We start from the raw sequence: 19450 nt of genomic DNA on the forward strand, positions 1-19450 counted from the left end.
AGATGTCTCATCAAACCCTTAGCAGTCCTGCAGTCCCAATGGTAAGACTACTGACAACAGATGTGGATCAATTAAAGAACACAGTTGTTTTGTGGTCTCAGACAACAAGTTAATTGTGGCATTTAACAGCTGCAGTAGCAGCACCGGAACCAGAACCTTCCACAGCTCCAAATATCTTCCTTCACTGCCTCCGAAAATTAAAACAAATTAATAAAAAACTATCTATTCAAAGACTCAAGGAAACCTAATTGGTTTTTAGAGCGCTTGGTTTCAAAAGAATCCTATTTAGATGGAGAAAGCCCGGTGACCCGTCTGGATAATGCTGACTTCGTAGTCTGTCTGTTGTTCCGCGCCTCTCACAAGACTTAAGCAACTCTAATTAAAATGCAGATCAAAAGATTAACAGTCCTCAGTTCAGTGAGGTAAGCAGTGAGGACCACTGTTCATAAATGAGCTTTTTCTCACCTTTTCACAAGGGGTCTGTCCCTATTTGGACCTCTCTGGACATCTGCTGATGGGTGAAAATGAATGCTTCTGTGAGTTCAGTCCATCCCAATGCTTTTGGATCAAAATCTTTTTTTTCTTTCAGGAAGAGCTCTGCAACAATGTCTCAGAAAATAAAAGATGTTCAACATGGGCCTCGAACCATTTCAATAGGCTCTAGTGAAGGACAGAGCCTGTGGGAGGTAGGTTATTAGGGTATAGTGTCCTGAGGGTGATGGAATGCAGCCTGACAGCATTATAGACATTTATAATTGGCTGTGTTTTATAGTCCGAGTGATGATAATGAGCATTTTTACCAGGATTCGATTTGATTTGAGGATAGTTTTGTAGATCACGTGTGGTCTGAGGATATTTCCTCTGTCCTTATTTGCAATGTGATGCATGCTTAAAAGGAAATTTTCTGATGAGGTACCTTTAGAGCTCCATTTTGATCAAACTGAGATCATTCAAAAGGATCTCAGTTGATACGTGAACCCACACGCACACTTCAACGTATTTTCTCAGGAGGAAAGGCATTCTGCTCAAATCAAGATGCTCCTAAAACCAATCAGGTTGTCCCGTGGTGCTAATCAGACAATCAAACTATTTGTTCCTGTCTTATATTTCATGCTGGCGTCGTTCATGGAGGCATGTTGCCTCAGAAGCCTCAGCTGCTAATCAGGAAAATCAATTTCACCATTAACAAAAAATGGTAATTGGTGCACAGCAAGGCCGCACAATGTGTGGTCTTAATTAGAAGGTAGAATTTAGCATTGTTTTTGATCATTGGATCACTGGTCTAATTTAACATTACCAATTTATTTAATTCATTCAGATGGGGGCAGTTTCAGCGGCATTATGCATTAACCAGCCCCTCCTGAAAAGGGCCTCATCTGTCATGTCATCATGACTGTGTAGCCACAGCAGATGTGCACAATTCTGAGATTCCATAATAGTCACACTGACATTACTTGTTATTTGTGCATTTTGGAAATTATATTTTCCCTGTAGTTCCTTTTACTTGTGCACCAGCTGATGAGAAACTGATGCGGGGATGCAGTAACGGACACATATATGACATGGACAATTTGCGTTGTATACCTAAACTGGTCAAAAACTGATACATATCTTTAAAGTTTTGGAAGAGTTTTCACAAAACCAATTGTAGACCTCTGAGTCCACAAAGCCATCATTCAACCATCAATCTGTCCTTGGTCACACACTTGAGCCACATGAGAGATGTGAGCCTGTAGGCCAGTGATTGTGAGAGGGTGAAAGCCTCTTACCATCCATCCATGCACTCACATTTCCAGACCACCATTCTCACTCCAATGATGTTTTTTTTTGTCCTTTATTCTGCTTCTTTAAGTAAAAACCCATTCGGTCTGACAAAGTCAACAAGATGAAACTAAAAAGAAAACTCTAAAAGTTGCTGAATGTAAATCATATGCTTGTTTCCATGGAAATCAGGGTACCTGTCACGCCATTTCCCACTCAGTCATTATGTTAACGCGACTATTTCCCCACTGAAGCAGACCGTCTAATTTTGACCCTGTTTTCACTGAAACGTAAAATCATGATGGTCAAGGCTGATTTACATCGTTAACAAGGAAAAAATGTGAATATTGTAAACGCTTTGGCTATAATTTGAGTGCTTATACAGTTTTTTTTCTAACCCTGCACTCATCACATTGATTAACAGCATTTAATGACAAAATGAATGTGCACTTCATTGTTTCCTCCTCGTCTGTGCCTTTCCAACCAGTAACAACCCACACAATTCTGAATATTTAAAACCCTTTTAAATCTGTTCTGTCACAATCTTTGCTTCTGGCTTAGTACAAGCCAAATCCTTTGAGATTTTTTGCATATATATTCCTCCCTTTATTTGTATGTCTGAGTGTGACGTCATCAACACCATTTAGCTTTGACGCTACATAGTTGAGCTCTGGCCTCTGGCCCCACTGATACCACAACTTACAGATCCATGTGTACAGGAAAACAAATTATTATTTCTTTTTCTGATAGATATTTCTGTTCTTTCTCCTCTTTCTGTCCTTCGCATTTCCCTTTCTCCCCTTTTTCTCCACCATTGACCAGCTGGTCATCAGCAGAGGGTCTCCCTGTACAAGGAGTCAGGCCCTGGCTTTCTGTGCCTGAGACAAAAAAATGAACTGAATTCAATTAAAATTTAAATTGAATTTCTGTATATTTAGACATCGCTGAGAGTGTGAGTGTGTTGAGCCAAGGCAAACTTTTACGATATTAAAGGCAATCACAATATAAACAAGAAACAGTTTCCCTGAAATGAATTAAGAATTTGAATGACAAATGTGTCTTTTCAAAGTAAGGGGATGTATAGGAGATTAAGTGTAAATGACGTGTCCTTTAGCTGGCTTCAGGGAGCTTCAGGGAAGTGTACAATTATTTTTTTATTATTTTATTGTCTGGTCCGTAAACTAGGACCAGTTTGCTTTTATACAACATCACGAGTTGTGATCATGGAAACAAGCCTTCTCCATGGTGCAGGTGCATGAACATTTGATAATATTACACAGTTAGTATAATTAATAAAACAAGCTTCAATCACATGCTGGTGTCACAAATGTCCGTAAAAGTACACTGTGTCCGGGAATAGCGTAAAAACTGTTTAACATGTCCTCAGTGGTCCTGCACTTCAAGTCTGGGGCTCATATTAGCTTGTTTCCAGTTTAGCTCCACGCAGAATTCAGGGGAAACATTCCTCTGGGTCTTATTTTGACAAATATGCCCCATTAGGACCAACTTCCACAGACACGTTGTTTGCAGGACATTCACAGCACACTCTCACCTTCTCATCCTTTAGAGCTCTGCTCCGCTCGGCCTGTTGCACTGAATGGAATATTGTTGCAACATTTGTGGAAGAAATTTTCTTTCTTGGAAATGTAATAAAAAGCAGGTTGATTGGTGAATCTGAGGCTACGTTCAGACAAATCTTTTAATTTCATGCTACTGTCTTGCCATCCAAGTAATTTACCCCATGCATGTTCGTGCCTGCTTTTCTTTTCACATGTGTTTAAGTGTGTGAGTTAATATCATCCTGCCCACAGACCCCATTAAAGGAATTATGAAGATGTGTGTAGCCTTGCTGACAGTCACTTAGTACTGGAGTTCAGAATATTATGGCTGCCATTATCAGATTGCCTGAGCTAACAGGCCTTGTCACCACATCATCCCACACAAACAGCCCATAGTAAACAACATTAGATAGAATGTCTCACACACACATGCACCGTTACCGATTAGGAGTAATACGGTAACTGCTAATGGACTGCCACTCATAAATGTTCTCAGTAAAATGTCAAGAACATGGGCTTCACTTAGACAAGCAGATTCTGATAAAAAACAACACTTTTTTTAAAGTACTAATGAAACACAGATATCATTTTCCTCCCCAAGAACGCTATAAAAATGAATGACAAAAACACAAAAAGAGAAGGACCACAGCAGCACAAAAGAGCTAATGGCAATAGCCTTCGCTTAGACATCCAAATATAACTCAGTACTGTTAAATGCGAGATGAGTGACAGAAAATGTGACACATCACAAATTACAAGAAGAAGGCTTCAGCCAGAAAAAGGAAGAATCTTTATGTCCTGGATGCTGCAGCTGTAGCACTTTGGTTCATTTTGGTTTAGATGAGACAGAAAACCAAACCCAGCAGCATGCTTTTATGGCAAACAGAATGGTTAAAATTATTCTATATATAGCACAGTGGTCATTAAAAAATGGATGAAAAGTAACAGGAAATGTATAGAAGAAAGTGATGTGAAAGTGGTAAAGTTACGGAAGAGCTCAGATGAAGAGCGCTGCTGCCGCCACCACCGCCACCGGCCTGTGCTCAGCTCAGAAAAGCATCCAACACAAAGATGGATGGAGAAAAGAGGAGGGAGAAGGGGCTGAGAGAACAAAGCCTGGCTGCGATGGTTTTCTTTGTTTTCAAGTTCTTGTTTGTCTCATCCATCCATCCATCCATCCATCCTCTACCGCTTATCCGGGGTCGGGTCGCGGGGGCAGCAGCCTAAGAAGAGAATCCCAGACTTCCCTCTCCCCATCTACTTCTTCCAGCTCATCCAGAGGGACCCCCAGGCGTTCCCAGACCAGTCGAGAGACATAGTCTCTCCAACGTTTCCTGGGTCTTCCCGGGGGTCTCCTACTGGAGGGACATGCCCTGAACACCTCACCAGGGGGGCGTCCAGGGGGCATCCTAACTAGATGCCCAAGCCACCTCATCTGGCTCCTCTCAACGCGGAAGAGCAGCGGCTCTACTCCGAGCTCCTCCCGGATGGCAGAGCTTCTCACCCTATCGCTGAGGGAGAGCCCAGCCACCCTACGGAGGAAGCTCATTTCAGCCGCTTGTACCTGTAATCTTGTTCTTTCGGTCATTACCCAAAGCTCATGACCATAGGTGAGGGTAGGAACGAAGATCGTCCGGTAAATCGTCCGGTCTCTTCACCACTATGGACCGGTGCAGAGTCCGCATTACTGACGTGACATTACTGAGCTGTCTACTGACCACCAGGTGGTGATCAGTTGACAGCTCCGCCCCTCTCTTCACCCGAGTGTCCAGAACATGCGGCCGCAAATCCGATGACACAACCACAAAGTCGATCATCGATCTGCAGCCTTGGCAGTGTCCTGGTACCAAGTGCACATGTGGAAGCCTTTATGCCTGAACAAGGTGTTTGTTATGGACAATCTGAGACGAGCACAGAAGTCCAATAACAAAACACCACTCGAGTTCAGATCAGGGGTCCGTTCTTCCCAATCACACCTCTCCAGGTCACATTGTCATTGCCAATGTGAGCATTGAAGTCACCCAGGAGGATGAGGGAGCCCCCAGAAGGAGCACTCTCCAGCACTCCCTCTAAGGACTCCAAAAAGGGTGGATATGCTGAACTGCTGTTTGGGCAATATAACTATTCTTAACCTCGCGCACCAACTCAGGCTCCTTTCCCACCAGAGAGGTGACATTCCATGTCCCTAGAGCCAGTTTATGCAGCCGGGGATCAGAGCGCCAAGGTCCCTGCCTTTGGCCGGTACCCAAAACACAATGCATCCGACCCCCTTGGCCCCTCCTGCAAGTGGTGAGCCCACGGGAACGGGGTCCCATGTTGCCTCTTCGGGCTGTGCCCGGCCGGATTCCATGGGCAGAGGTCCGGCCACCAGGCGCTCGCCAACGTGCCCCACCCCCAGGCCTGGCTCTATTAGGGGGCCCCGGTGACCCACATCCGGGCAAGGGAAACTTGGCACCAATGTAGTTTTTCATCATGAGGGGGTCCTGGGCTACACTTTGTCTGATCCCTCACCTGGGACCTGTTTGCCATGGGTGGCCCTACCAGGGGCATATAGCCCCAGACAACGGAGCTCGTAGGATCATTGGGACACGCAAACCCCCCCCCCCCCCCGATAGAAATTTGGGTTTGAATGGAGCTGATTTACGGAATGACCAATTTGTAATTTTCAACGATTAATATCACAGCTTTAATAATTTTGGATGACTGGAATACTGTTTATTATCTAATTTGTTGCAATTTCATGCTACATGCTTTTTTCCTATTTGCAGTACTAACCTGTTTCCCTCTGTCCCACTGTTTATAGATGATGCAGGGAATGATTCATAATCCTTCTCCACGGGTAGAATGTTCGGCAAGTATGAGAACTGAACTGAAGGCGTGTTCTGTTCGTATGATCATGCAGCCTAGGATAGAACGAGTTATAAATATTACTTTGAAAATTAGCATTTTTTAATAACTTGAATTAAATCATACATTTCCATGAGTAGAAATTGCTCTCAGGGATAATTCTGTTAATCTAAATCTAATCTGAAACACTTAATTCAGCTATAGTTATATGTGTTCCTTTGCGGTTCTTCTCACGTTATTTTTTTTCTTGCTCACTTTATCACTTTTCAAAGATCAGTCATTAATATTGTCCTACAAGCTTTATTAATTGTTATGAATTATCCAATAAGAATTGAAACAGAATCTGACTGGAGAATCAAGTCTGGGTCAGAATCTGACTGGAGAATCCAATCTGGCAAAATATGTAGAAAACAGCCCTCAGAGTGACTTTTGATACTAATTGCAAAAGAATAAAGGGAAGACAGAATTATTCAAGTGTAACTCCAAGTCAGCCAAGCTGCTCACCCTAACCCTCGTGCTCCATGAGGGCCACACCCGCCACCTGCGACATCCTCCAGCAGGTGTGGCTTGGCAGTGGTTCAATGATTGTCCGTGATGGTCTGGGTAGGCATATCCTTGGAGGACTGTGGAGATGCCATTAACAGCTGGCTGTCAGAACATAAGTACGTGCTGGGTTCCTTCTGCTCTCATGTTGTTGGGATGTTTGTTCATTTCCTGGATGATGGAGACACTTATCTGTGCTAACAGGTTCAAGAGCCAAATACTGCCCTTAGTCCAGGTATGGTCCAGGTCTGATCCAAGTCTGGTCCAGGCCTGGGAGAGGTCTGCTGTCTCATCAGGAGCAAATCCTGGTGTTTTAGGGGTTAAAACAGGCAGATTATCAGTTGTCATCAAAGAAATTCATGATACTGAATCCAGTCACTGATGGGGTAATGGTTTGAGTTTTCATTAATTATTTTCACATTTATATGTTCTCAATGAATAATAATGTTGATCAATCCAAAACTTTGATGATGTTAAAAGGAAAACTTAGCTAGGCCATGTGTGTGTGTGTGTGTGTGTTTGTGTGTATGTGTGTGTGTGTGCGCTTGTGTGTGTGGGTAGAGCGATCTGAACAATGTAAAAGAAAAAATCAGTACTGAACACTTGCAGAGTGTCATCCTCTGTTTGAAAGAGTCCATTATGTTCCTGTGAAAACACAATTGTATTTATTTGTCTGCAAATACTTATTAAATATGTTTATTTTGAAGCCAGGTGAATTTTTCTCCTGTGTTTGGGTGTCTACATGTTCTGTTTAAGGCTGATGGGTGAAGTTTGTCCAACCTCTCTGTGACACTAAATATAAAGACAAAAAACAACTGATAACAGCTGATAGAACAGAAACGTCTCAGACGTTTTCCACTGCCAAAAGGTCAGTAGCAACTTTTCCTGAATACTGAAGGATATTTATTTACTGCTTCTGTTGACGGCCCGTTGTGTCCTTGCAAAAAAATATTTGAGTCCTATTTTGGTCAGATTTTAGGAAAGAAGTGCTAATTTACATTTAAGTCAACCATAAATTGTCAATGCAAAAGTAAAATGCTGCTATCAATGTTGTTGTGCTTAAAGCATAACTCCTGTGTCACACTGAAGCTTATTCTTCTTATTATTCTCTCTCAAATCAAATCAAATCAAATCAATCTTTATTTATATAGCATCTTATACAATCAAAATTGTTTCAAGGCACTTTCCAGAATCCCAGGGCCTAACCCCAGACCCCGAGAGGAGAGGAGAGGAGAGGAGAGGAGAGGAGAGGAGAGGAGAGGAGAGGAGAGGAGAGGAGAGGAGAGGAGAGGAGAGGAGAGGAGAGGAGAGGAGAGGAGAGGAGAGGAGAGGCACAGAGCACAGAAACACACACAAAAATACACTATACAACGGATCAGCGGGGCCGGAGGTCATCATGCAGCTCCGAAGGCGGCGATACCTGTAAATGAATAGAGGTAGGGGGGAATCAGCATAACTAGTCTGCTTGATGAGGAGGAGGAAAGGAGAGGAAAGGAGAGGAGAGGAAACCATGACCCAGTGGGGTAACAGAGGCCTGTCAGGTGATCATCCGGCAGCCTTGGTCTATAACAGCATAGCTAAGATGTGACCTAACGATTAGACGACCCCCTAAGTATGATAATCTGTCTATCTATGATAGTAACTGGAACTACAGAATTAGTAACAATAAGCTTTTTCAAAGAGGTAGGTTTTAAGTCTGATCTTAAAAGTAGCGATGGAGTCAGCCTCCCGTACCTGGACAAAGAGCTGGTTCCATAGCAGGGGGGCCTGGTAGCTAAATGCTCGGCCCCCCATTCTACTCCTAGAAACTCTGGGAACCACAAGTAGACCAGCATTGTGAGAGCGGAGCGGTCTATTGGGCAGATAAGGTATCACTAGCTCCTCCAGGTAGGATGGAGCTAGGCCTCTGAGGACCTTGTAGGTCAAAAGAAGGGTTTTAAAAATTATTCTCTGTGAATGTGTGTTTAATACTGTGGTAATCTGTGTGTGTTTTTGGTAATACAATGGCTATCTCACCCAAAACAATGCACACACACTTACACACACACACACACACACACACACACAAACACAAACACATGCACACACACATGCACTGATAATTCTGATTCAGAAGAAAAACAAAAGAAAAAACAAACAATCTCTGCTTCAAACAATTGTTACTTCAATCTCTGTTAATTGTTAATTTAGTTTTAGTTTTTGAGTGCAGTTGCAACATTCTTCTTCATGGCAAGATTCAGTGTGATGCACATGTGTGTGTGTTTGTGTGTGTGTCTGTGTTTGTTTTTGTGTCTGTATTTTTGTGTGAAGGAGACAGGCAGGTCGAGTGCCGCTGGCGATCACAGTCCTGAAACATTTATATCCCATTACCGAGGGAGAGGGGGGAAGTATAGATAGAGAGGGGGGTATAGATAGAGAGAGGGGGAGGGGGAGAGAAAGAGAGGAAGAAAGGGGGGGCAGGGAGAAAGAAGGGGAGAGAGAAAGAAACAGTTGGAAAGAGAGGACGGGTGTCAAGAGACAGATTAAAAAAGAAAGATGAAAGAAATGACCAGAAGGAGATGATGGACATATGAAAAGAGCAGCAACTGAGAGAAGGAAATAAAGAGAAGGAAAGATGGAAGGAAGTATATTCAGAGGTGAAGATTCAGTCACTTTATGGTCAGAACTCCCTCCCCTCTCCTGCGATGACACTTATGACAGGCTGTGTGAATATGTCATTTGTTGCAGGACGTAATAGATGTTAAACTAATCTTTTCTTACCATTTTATTCAACCTGGGTTCTCTGAGGCTGCTGGCAAACCCAGGTGGATCACAGAGATTTAAAGAGACGACACCATGAATAACATTTTCATTTGCTTCTGATGCAATAAAAAGGCAAATGAGAAAACAGGAAACACTCATTGTGTCGCTGATCTGATCAGCAAAATGTTTTAGGGAGAATAAAAAGATACCCGGCTCCCACAGCCAATCAGTGTGATCTGGGCCCCCCTCTTGGTTCCCCCAGAGAGACATTGGAGCACATATTCAAGGCTTGGTGTGTTTCAAACACACACACACACATGCTGATAGAGGAAAACTAACCATTAAAAACACACACCATGCTTTGTACATGATTCCTCTGAGTCCCAGTCCAAGGTTTTCTCTTTGTCTTATCTATCAACTGCATGACGGGAGCCTGCAAGAGAACAAAATGAGAATCATACCACCTGCTGTGTTCATACAATTGTGGCTTTTGTAGAATCTGAAGGGGAATTCAGAAATGCCCACTATAAAAGACAAAATTGTCGTGAATATGTGGACACACCAAGGGAGAGACATCAGTCAATAGCTGCTGATCATAGTCTAATTTTAAAATATCCTTATTGAAAAGTTTACAGCAGGACTAAAACATGCTTCGTTGCTTCATTTTTTTCCTTTGACTTTCTACATGTTTATTTAGCCTGACTGAGTCCTCTGATAATTTGTGTCTTTAGTATTTCAGCAGTCATGAAGATAATGTCATGCGTAATATCTTGGGTAAACTATGGAAATCTTTGTTTGAACCATTAATTGGCCAACATAAACCTAGCATTCAAATCCATATTAGCTGTGATCAGGAAAAAATAAAACCTTTCTACAAATACAATAGCCCGTTTTTAGCAAGTGGGGGTAGATAGATCTGGCATACCAGACTGTCCTCCTGTGCCACTGTCTCCTGGGAGGTGGTTAGCAGGTTGTTTGTTTCTTTTATCCTACATGTTGTCCAGTGGACTGACCAGTCGGCAAAGCCCACCAACACTGGTTAACTTTTTGTATGGGCTTGTCAATCAGCCAGGTGTTGGATAGGAGGGGCTAACAGGGTCACAGCAAGTGCCAAGCCAGGTTAGGTGATGACATCAAGGAAAGACCACCACTAAAAAAAACACAAATGAGAGTGCACCCAAACAACCAAGTTATTTGGTCCACCAGTAGCGGCGGCAGAATCAAGGGGTCTAGATATTTATCTTCATATTTTTACTCCCAAAATGCAACCATTTGTCAGATCCAGGAATTATGTTGTCACTCCCAGCTGAGAGCATATTTGAACTGTTTGGCAATGTATAGAAAATAAAAAGGCTGTACTGTTTGCAAGCCAATGCGGAGACTTTTGTATTGAGTGTTGTCGGGGCTTGTGCAATATTCAGGATCACATAGGGCACTGGAGTGAATCCCAGCAGCTACTGGGCAAGAGGCAGCTTTCCAGTGGATCAGAGGGTAAACAAACCATTCACACACAAATGGGGCATTTTTATAGTCATCCAATCAACCTAATGTGCATATTTATTTTGGACTGTGGCAGGAAACCACAGTATCTGAGAAAACGCATGCTGGCAAGGGGACAAGGTGCAAACACCACATGGAGAGACCCAGAGCCTGGAATCCATCCCAGAACCTCCCTACTGAAGAAGCCCACCACAGCACACTTCTGGATATGTTCCAATTAAAAGTAAAGTAGGAAATTCTACCTGCATGCACATCATTCATTGCCTTCACCTGAGCTGTATGTTACATTTACATATATACTGCACCTATATGTATCAGTGACTTGTGGTGAGGTTCATGGCAGGTGAGGCACTGACATCAACAGTCAGATTTACAAACATCATATGAACCCTCCAGAGCAGCGTATTCACCTTTCCATTTAAAAATTGTTTTATCTTCTGAATATAATCCTCCATTCCGAACGTATGACAAGGCGAGAAGAAAAAAAATGATGACTCAGCACTTGACATGCTACCTGTAAATCGCTACCTGTAAATCGCTTATTCCACTACCAATCCCTGGCATCATTAGTGCCCCTAACATGAGGCCGGAGAAGTGTTGGCCCTTATGCTTCTTCGCCACCGATTGTATAGCACAAGAAACTCATTCCAGAAATGTAGTTGCTGACAAAACCCGGCTCATTATATAAACCAGCTAAAGTATGAAAATTTAGTTAATATAGTATTCGTATTTGAACATTTAATAGCGACATAAAGAGAGGGCACCGCCCTCATCTGAGGCCCAGTCAAACCTGGTCGGATGTAGGTGGTGCAGCGCTGTGCTGTGCTATGTTGCGCTGTGTCCATTGCATAGTCTCTTCTCAGTGTTTTAATGGTAAATGTGAAAATTTAAAAGTGGCGAAGTTAAATTGATAAATAGTTTATAAAATCACTGGAAAAGTAGAACCATTTAATTTATTTTTTAATTAAATTTTTTTTCTTTCCATGACGGCAGGGGAGGCCTGGCCTTCCCTGCCTCCACTGACTGCACGCCACTGATATATACGCAGTATGTTCTGGTTATTTGTGTCACAGCACAACACACAATCAGAGACAAATATAGGAATAAAATGCCAGATAAAACAGTAACAAGGAACAACTACAACAGCATGTAATCCATTTTTATGGTATAACCTTTGTCTTAATCATATATACATCTTGGAAAAATAGTGTTGCAGGTCATATAATAGTAAAACTAGAGGCACATTTTACTACTTATACTGTATATATGATATTGCAAATGCCATAAAATCAGATCTGAAGAGAGGAGAAAATAAATAATTATATCAGCAAACAAATAAAAAGAACTACACGGAAGAGAAATGTGCATATTCCAAAAAGTACAAAGCCTGGAATGTATCCTAGAAAAAGGTTTGTTTTTTTTAGCTTAAATGCGTAACTGGGATGGAGTCCACAAACCACCTGTGATACTGTTCGCGCCAAATGACAATGACAACCTCAGATTTATGGCAGATTGATGACATTTGTGCTTTGTGCGCACATGGTGGTGGCTTCCATCTTTTATTGTGCACACTGGAGTCTGAAAAAGTGGCGGCACAAGAACAGAGCGCCATGTACTTGAGCCACATCCTCAAGTCAAGCTCAGAGGTTTATTTCAGGCAACCAGACAAAGTGCGCCTAATTGCACAGGAGTTTGGAAATGCACGTTTGAATTAATGCATATTTACACCTAATCTGCAGCCCAGATTCCACTGGAAGGCAGCACCACAGAATCCAATCAATGAGTGGAGCTTCAATGACCTTTGTGCACTTTAATGTAGGCTAGGGTTTGTCTTTGAGTATGTTGAAGTTAAGTTATCATAACAGTTGATCTAACAGGCAAATTTCATTTCATTAATTTCTCTCTCTTCCCATCGGTATTCCGTAGCTATTACTATATGCCTGACGTTCCCAGACTCTGTTGTAACCCGGCTTTTCCTTTCTCTGCTATTATTTCATAATGAACTCTTTCCACCGTGTTATTTTCTAATTACCCCCTGATGTTTTTTTTGTTGTTTTTTAATAAAGGAGAGAAAAAAAATCCATTTTATCTGCTGAATCTGAATAAAGAGCCGCTAAATGCTGGCAGCTTTGTTGCCTCCCGGAGAAGGCGAGGACTGTGTTCTTCCCCAGAAAAAAGAAAAATATTGTCCGCTATTATAATTTTTCTCTTTCCTCCTCTTAAAACTGTGTGTGTCATGAAACAATTAGCAGCCACATTTATAATTCCAAAGGACACGCCAGTCTGAAAGCACAGAACCGAAACCGCTATTCATGTACTGTATTCATTGTTCCAATGTTCAAATGCACATACCAATGAACATGTGCTTACTATAAAGACTGTTAACACATCCTCATTAATCTCTACTGTGCACGGCTCACAAAAAAATGGGCTGCTGAAGCTGCCCTTGATTTGACGATGATAAATAGTTCTAGTCTGTAGTGGTAACTACTCTCCCACTTACATAACTGTGGCCATGGAGGCATAGACGTGTCATCACAAGAGTCTCAGAGTCACTTCTAAAATTTGGACATGGCACCATTGAATTCATTGATGATGAAGTTCCCAGCGAGCTGAAGGTGACGGAAGCCATTACAGAATAATATCAGGTCAGCCAAAAACTATTCCTGCCTCATCCCATGGTGCTAAAGGAAAGAAAGCCATAGTCTGCCTACAACAGCATCTGCACACCAATTATTTATCTAATACATAACCATGTCTATATTTTATGTAACAGTATCCCCCCTTCTTTTTTTGGCAGTTTGGTCCAAAATGCCCGAATTTGCAGCAATTTCTCTTCACCCCCCTAAAAATGATACAGTCTTTTTCACTTTAGTTCACTTTAAATGGCGAAACCAGTTCAAGACAAAAATGTTTTTCTTAAATGTCAAATGCTTCAATGCTTTTCATGAAAATAAAGCAGTATCAGGACATACACACACAAGTATTTAACAGTATATCATTGGGGTGTCTCAATAGTTGTAGCACTTCCTGGATGATTCCAACAGTCTTCGCACTGTAGCTGGATGATTGTCTGGCTGTCTTTATGTCTCTGCAGGTGTGATTGATGACTATATTTTGTTGTTCCACCTCCAAGAACAGCCTCTGCTAGCTTTGCTCTCTGATTATCTTTCAGCTTACTTCTATGTGAATGTAGTAAATGTTGCATGTGTTTTCACCCTGAAATAAATAAATCATGAAAACATCAAAAAATCAGATCTCAGAAGTCCTGTAATTATTTCCCTCTGCATGTCTGCTGTCTGACTTCATTCCAGCCTCTTCACAAATACAATTTTAGCTCCTTTTTGTCATTCTAATATCCTCCTTCCTGCGAGTGGTGATGATTGTTTTTTATGGTACAGCACATTCCCAGACTATCGTAAGGTCCTACTTGAAGCAGTAAAAGATGGTGTGTAAAAGGACTCGCCCCATCTCACCATACCAAACAATGTAAAAACAGTAGCTTGTAGTAGCTTGTAGTTTTCTCCAAGCACGGAAATCATTTTTCACCCTCTCCAATTTGCATTTGATGTCGCCAGTAGTATGGGAGTACACGCACGCCACGCCGCCACGCCTCAGTTTCCTCATGCTGTCAGAAACATCAACAATGTTTGACAGCGGTGAGAGGCCTCAAACGTCTCTGATAAAGGTTACACCCGCTCCATCAGCAGGCCGCCACTGAACACCAAGTGCGTGACTGGCAGTTGCCCTCTGCTACCACAGCGTAGGGACGTGGAATTTGGACCCTTCTCTCCATTTGACTGCATGACAGAGCAGCGCGTTTATTTATTTGATTTTCTCAGTGATTTATTCCACTTCTGTGCTGCATCAGACCGCAAACACTGCTTCTAATAAGCAAACTGATTAGTGTAAAAGTTTTTTTTGTTTGCAGTTTACTTGAGAATTACACATGCATAATAGCCAATGTCAGGTTCAATGACACCAAGAAAAATGCAAGCACACGCACGCACACACAAAGACAAACACACACAGAGTCAGCATTGTTGTGATGTGTCAAACTCACTGAAAGACAGTTCTGCATGTTTTGACTTCTGCACGCCGAGCTCTGACAAACACCACCCGTGGAGAAGAAATCAGAAGAGTGCAATCAAGCCCAGATGAGACATCCCCACAGGAGGGGCAGACAGGATGTGAAAGAAAGCAACTGGGGAAAGAAACAAGAAAAACAAAACAAGTGGTAAAGGACACAAAACTGTCAAGACAAAAACATCAGGCCTGAATTCTTAATTATGTCTGAGAGTTCGCCGAATCTTATGCAGATGGAATTTGAGGGTAATAAAAGCCTAAAAAATATATTGTATATGTTAAAAAATCACGAAAATTTATTTTAAAACTAATGTAGTCATAATTTATTTCAAGGTATAGAGAAGTTCATGAGGTCATAACCTTGATTTACTACTTGATCTGTGTCATCCTACAGATGACCATTTATACCAGGAAAAACCAACCATGAGCTGAGCTCAGAGCCCTGAGACCAGATCTTATGATGCAAAGGTTTAAAAGACTACTGCTCCATTGAAGGTTCCTGGGGCCTTCATCATTCTGAGGTTGGAACAACCAGGACCCCTCTTAAAGCTGTTTGTATGGACAAGAGCAATCTGGTGAAAATGGTCTTGTTAGAGACAGGGCCAAAGAACCGTGTGTCATTGTGGCTGAGCTCCGGTGTTTCTGTCTGCAGATACGAGAAATTCTCAGAAGGTCCAACTGCACTCAAACAAAGCTGAGCTTTACTGTCTGACTCAAACCTCTTCTCAATAAAGGAAAATGGAAGCTGATTTGCAATTTGTAGTAACCACAGATTGTGGTTGGATGAAAGCTAGATTGAAGTTTGGTGGTGGAGGCAGCATGATGTGATGTTTTTAAGCAGCTGAGACGCAGAGACTAATCAGGGTTGAGGAAAAGCTGGAACAGGACCTCCAACTGGGCTGACGGTTTGGCCTAGTCCTGACTCCACATCTCTGGGTTGACCAGAAACAACACTCACATGCAGTAATACTCTGCATGTTTACATGTTTGCGTTGCTTTAAGTTGTCAATCTGACCTGACTGTAAGAAACCACTGTAATGTATCAGTGAATAAAGGTACATTTTGAACATTTAAGCAGCTTTGCAATAGATGCTGTATTGAGAGTTCTTTAAGTAAAAATAAAATGAGTTTTGTGTGTGTAAAACTAAAAAAATGGGGATATTCCGAATTCTAATGTTCACCATCACTTTTATCGGTGCCACACATACGTGGATTCATATGTGCACTTCAATTGCCTGTCAAAAAAACACCTTACAATAAATAATTGTGTAGAAGTGGTCTCATGCTGTGAAGTGAGGAATAAAAAAAGTGTTCCAAGGCTTTCTTCTTAAGGTCTGCAGGAGCATGCAGAAGGGTCTTTGTGTAGCATAGAATAAGAAAATAATGTGCGGAAAGCAAGAATTTCAATGTTCTTATGAATTCTTAAGTCTTTGCTATTGCTCAGCGCTCAAGGCCCAACTGCTCAAAGTACAAATGATGTCGCCGTGAACTCTCCTTTATACTATACCTTTCTTTTCTTTCTGAAAACACACTCATTCAATTGGGCATTTTTGAAGGGAAGGAATTTGCTTTTGCGATGTATTTAAAAAGCAGAATGGAGGACTTGTGTGTTTGCAAGGTTTTTTTGAGCTGGGATGAGCTGCAGGCTTCTTTAGGTCTAGAGATAGATCACCACCCCCATTAGGAAAAAAGGAGATGAATGAAAGAAGGCAGGATTCTTTTATTTTTGAGTTTAAAGAGATCCACTAAGGTAGACCTCTTTATATATTTAGGAGATACTAAATGACGGAATATGTAAGATGAAAGTATAATTTGCAATGCAGTAATTTGCATATAATAAATAATCGAAAATGGTTCAGTGGTTTGAAGGTTTTTTTTTTTCTTGAATAAAGTGATTTTCCCTTCTGTGTTTACTGCTCTGACCTAAATTATAATTCCAGTCCCCTAGCAAACATTCAGAGAATTAAAATTTATCTAGCAATTTCACTGACAATGTGAATGCAATTTAATTAGTGTCTGAATTAGCATGCTTGTAAAGGAAGTTAGCATCACATCACAGAGTTCTGATCAGGTTGTAAATTATCAGCCAGGCCAACTGATTCCCTAATTAGCTGGAACTACTTCACTGACAAATGCAAAGTTCAGTCATGTATGTCAAACAGTGTCGCTTCAGTGACTCCTTGACAATCTTACACTTTATTTTAATAGCCAGACAATTAATAAACTGACGGGATCTTTGCCAAGCAGGAGAGGGACTAATATACCAGCAATCTTCCCTTTTTGTGTGCTTCTCTCTTTTCAATGTGTTGCAGCAATTTGTCCACATTTAATGCGCCTTCTGTTGCACTTCTCAAGGTCCTTCCTGGCCAATGACCTTTCTCCATCTTGTGTGCTCCTTCTGTAATTTAAAAAGATATTTAAAAAAAAAAAAAAACATATATCACACATGGGCGAAGGTGGAGTACACCCCTGGATGAGTTGCCAGTTCATCGCAAGGCCCTATGTGAGCAATTGTGAGTTAGGTGCCTTGCTTAAGGGTACCTTGGCAGTGCTTTAAAGGGGTTCTGGCTTCACCTACTACCAGAACATACTAGTAGCAGTAGCAACATCCATAGCCTTTGAAAGGAATGATAAAGAGCTTCCTGAAAGCTCATACCTGCTTTGGAGTCTCTGCCTCACTTTTTTCTCCCTTCAGTGTTTTTTTTTCCTGTTTCCTCCCCTGGCGAGGTGAAGATCTGTGCATATTAATGAAAGTCTGCCATCAGCGGAGCCAAATGAACCATCGCATCATAGGATTTAAATCCCTGCTGCCTTGTTTGTTAATGTGGTAACAAAGACAGTGTGCTGCTTTTTTTTTTTTACAGTGACAGCTGAACACTTAAATCACCTGGAAGCAATAAATCATGCCTGAGTTCCCATAATTGTGTCTCTGCCTCCCCTCAGTTCCAGGTCTAACCCCAGCGTTCCCCCTCGCTCTCATCTCAGGTGAGCCACCGTCTCATTGAGAGAGCCAGCTCATTAAGATAATAGGTTATAGTTTTGTTAATGAATAAATACATGATCATTACTTGTGCTTGTTCTTGTAGTGGATTCATCTGGAATTGGTAAAGTGGTCAGGGTTAGGCTTTCAAAAGCAATTTACAGACATCCCGCTGTTATAAATGAGCCACTGTCTCCTCAAAGTTAATATTTGCTTTGTATTGAAATGTAGAAACTGGTAGTGTCACCTCAGTGTAAAGAAAACTAAGGCGGACTGAAAAACTTTAACAACACCAGTGATTTGCTCTCCATGTCCATCTTTGTTGCTGCCTGTCTCTATAAATAAAATATCCATTACAGGGTTCAAACATTGTCCAATCCTTTGTAAATATATGTATTTTTATATGACGATGCAGTGAGGATGCATTTATTTGCAATAAAATCTATCCGGGTCTCTTTGTGTAGGCCTAAACAAATTTCACAGATGCTTTACAGTCTGAAAGAAAAGTGAGCACTTTAACATTAAAAGACTCAAATGGGGAATCATCATGCATCAATTAAATTTAAAACATTAAAAGCCCAGAAAGAAAAGGTGGGTCATGAAGAGGTTTGGAAGGTGATTTGTTGTGGCTCGGGTTTCTCGCCTCCTCCCCCACCTGCAGGATCGGCAGTCAGGGGCGGGCCGATGCACCTGCAGCTCGTTACCTTAACTCGGCGGCTCCTTAAGCTCTCCTCTCTTTGCCTCCGGTGCGGGATTGCTGTCCGTGCTGCAGCATCTAGCTCCAACCCTCTGAGATCTCCAGTTTTCGCCTCGCGTTATCCCGTGCCTACTTCCAGTGTTGAGAGTTGTACCAGTGCCTCATCACTTTTTTTCGTTTGAACTTTTCCCGATGGTTTTTTCCCCTTTGTGGTGATTATTAGTTCGTTGTTTTTGTTGTCACTTTGCTAGAGTTTCTGCTGCTACTTTGATTCCTTCGTTCCGTGGACTGCTTCATCTTGCATTTTGTTTTCAATAAACAACATTTTTCTTTTACTCTGCATCTGGGTCCTGGCCTCCTTGACTGACCTTAACAGTGATTGTCAATGAACCCAAGGAAGTGTTTGGCTGATGAGTTCCAGAGGGTGGGGACACATGGAGAAGGTTTGGTTTGTGAGGTATAGAGGGGTTAGTAAGTGAGAGGGAGAACTTAGAATGGTGGTATTGGAGGTTCTGAAGGACAGGGAGATATATTCAGGGTAGCCAGAGTGGGTGAGAAGGTGGACAGCAGACTTCTCAGAAAACAATTTTCAGAGATGTCCTATTATGGTCTAGTTCCCTTTAAAAACATGACCTAACATTTTTGCAGACATCAACGAGATTCCTTTGATCAAGGCCTGAATATCAAAAACACAAAGATATCTGCTGATGTGTATGTTGGCTTTGTGTTTGAGAA

General features: G+C 41.8%; 1 long non-coding RNA gene across 1 annotated transcript; it reads left to right on the plus strand.

The window, feature by feature from the left end:
• Positions 1-656: 656 nt before the first annotated feature.
• On the plus strand, positions 657-11078 carry LOC115251384 (uncharacterized). Its single transcript, XR_003889922.1, has 3 exons — positions 657-686; positions 10874-10943; positions 11029-11078. It is a non-coding gene; the product is annotated as an uncharacterized lncRNA (long non-coding RNA).
• The last annotated feature ends 8372 nt before the right edge of the window (positions 11079-19450 follow it).

This window comes from Takifugu rubripes, chromosome 11, assembly GCF_901000725.2.
Source record: "Takifugu rubripes chromosome 11, fTakRub1.2, whole genome shotgun sequence".
Lineage (NCBI taxonomy): Eukaryota > Metazoa > Chordata > Actinopteri > Tetraodontiformes > Tetraodontidae > Takifugu > Takifugu rubripes.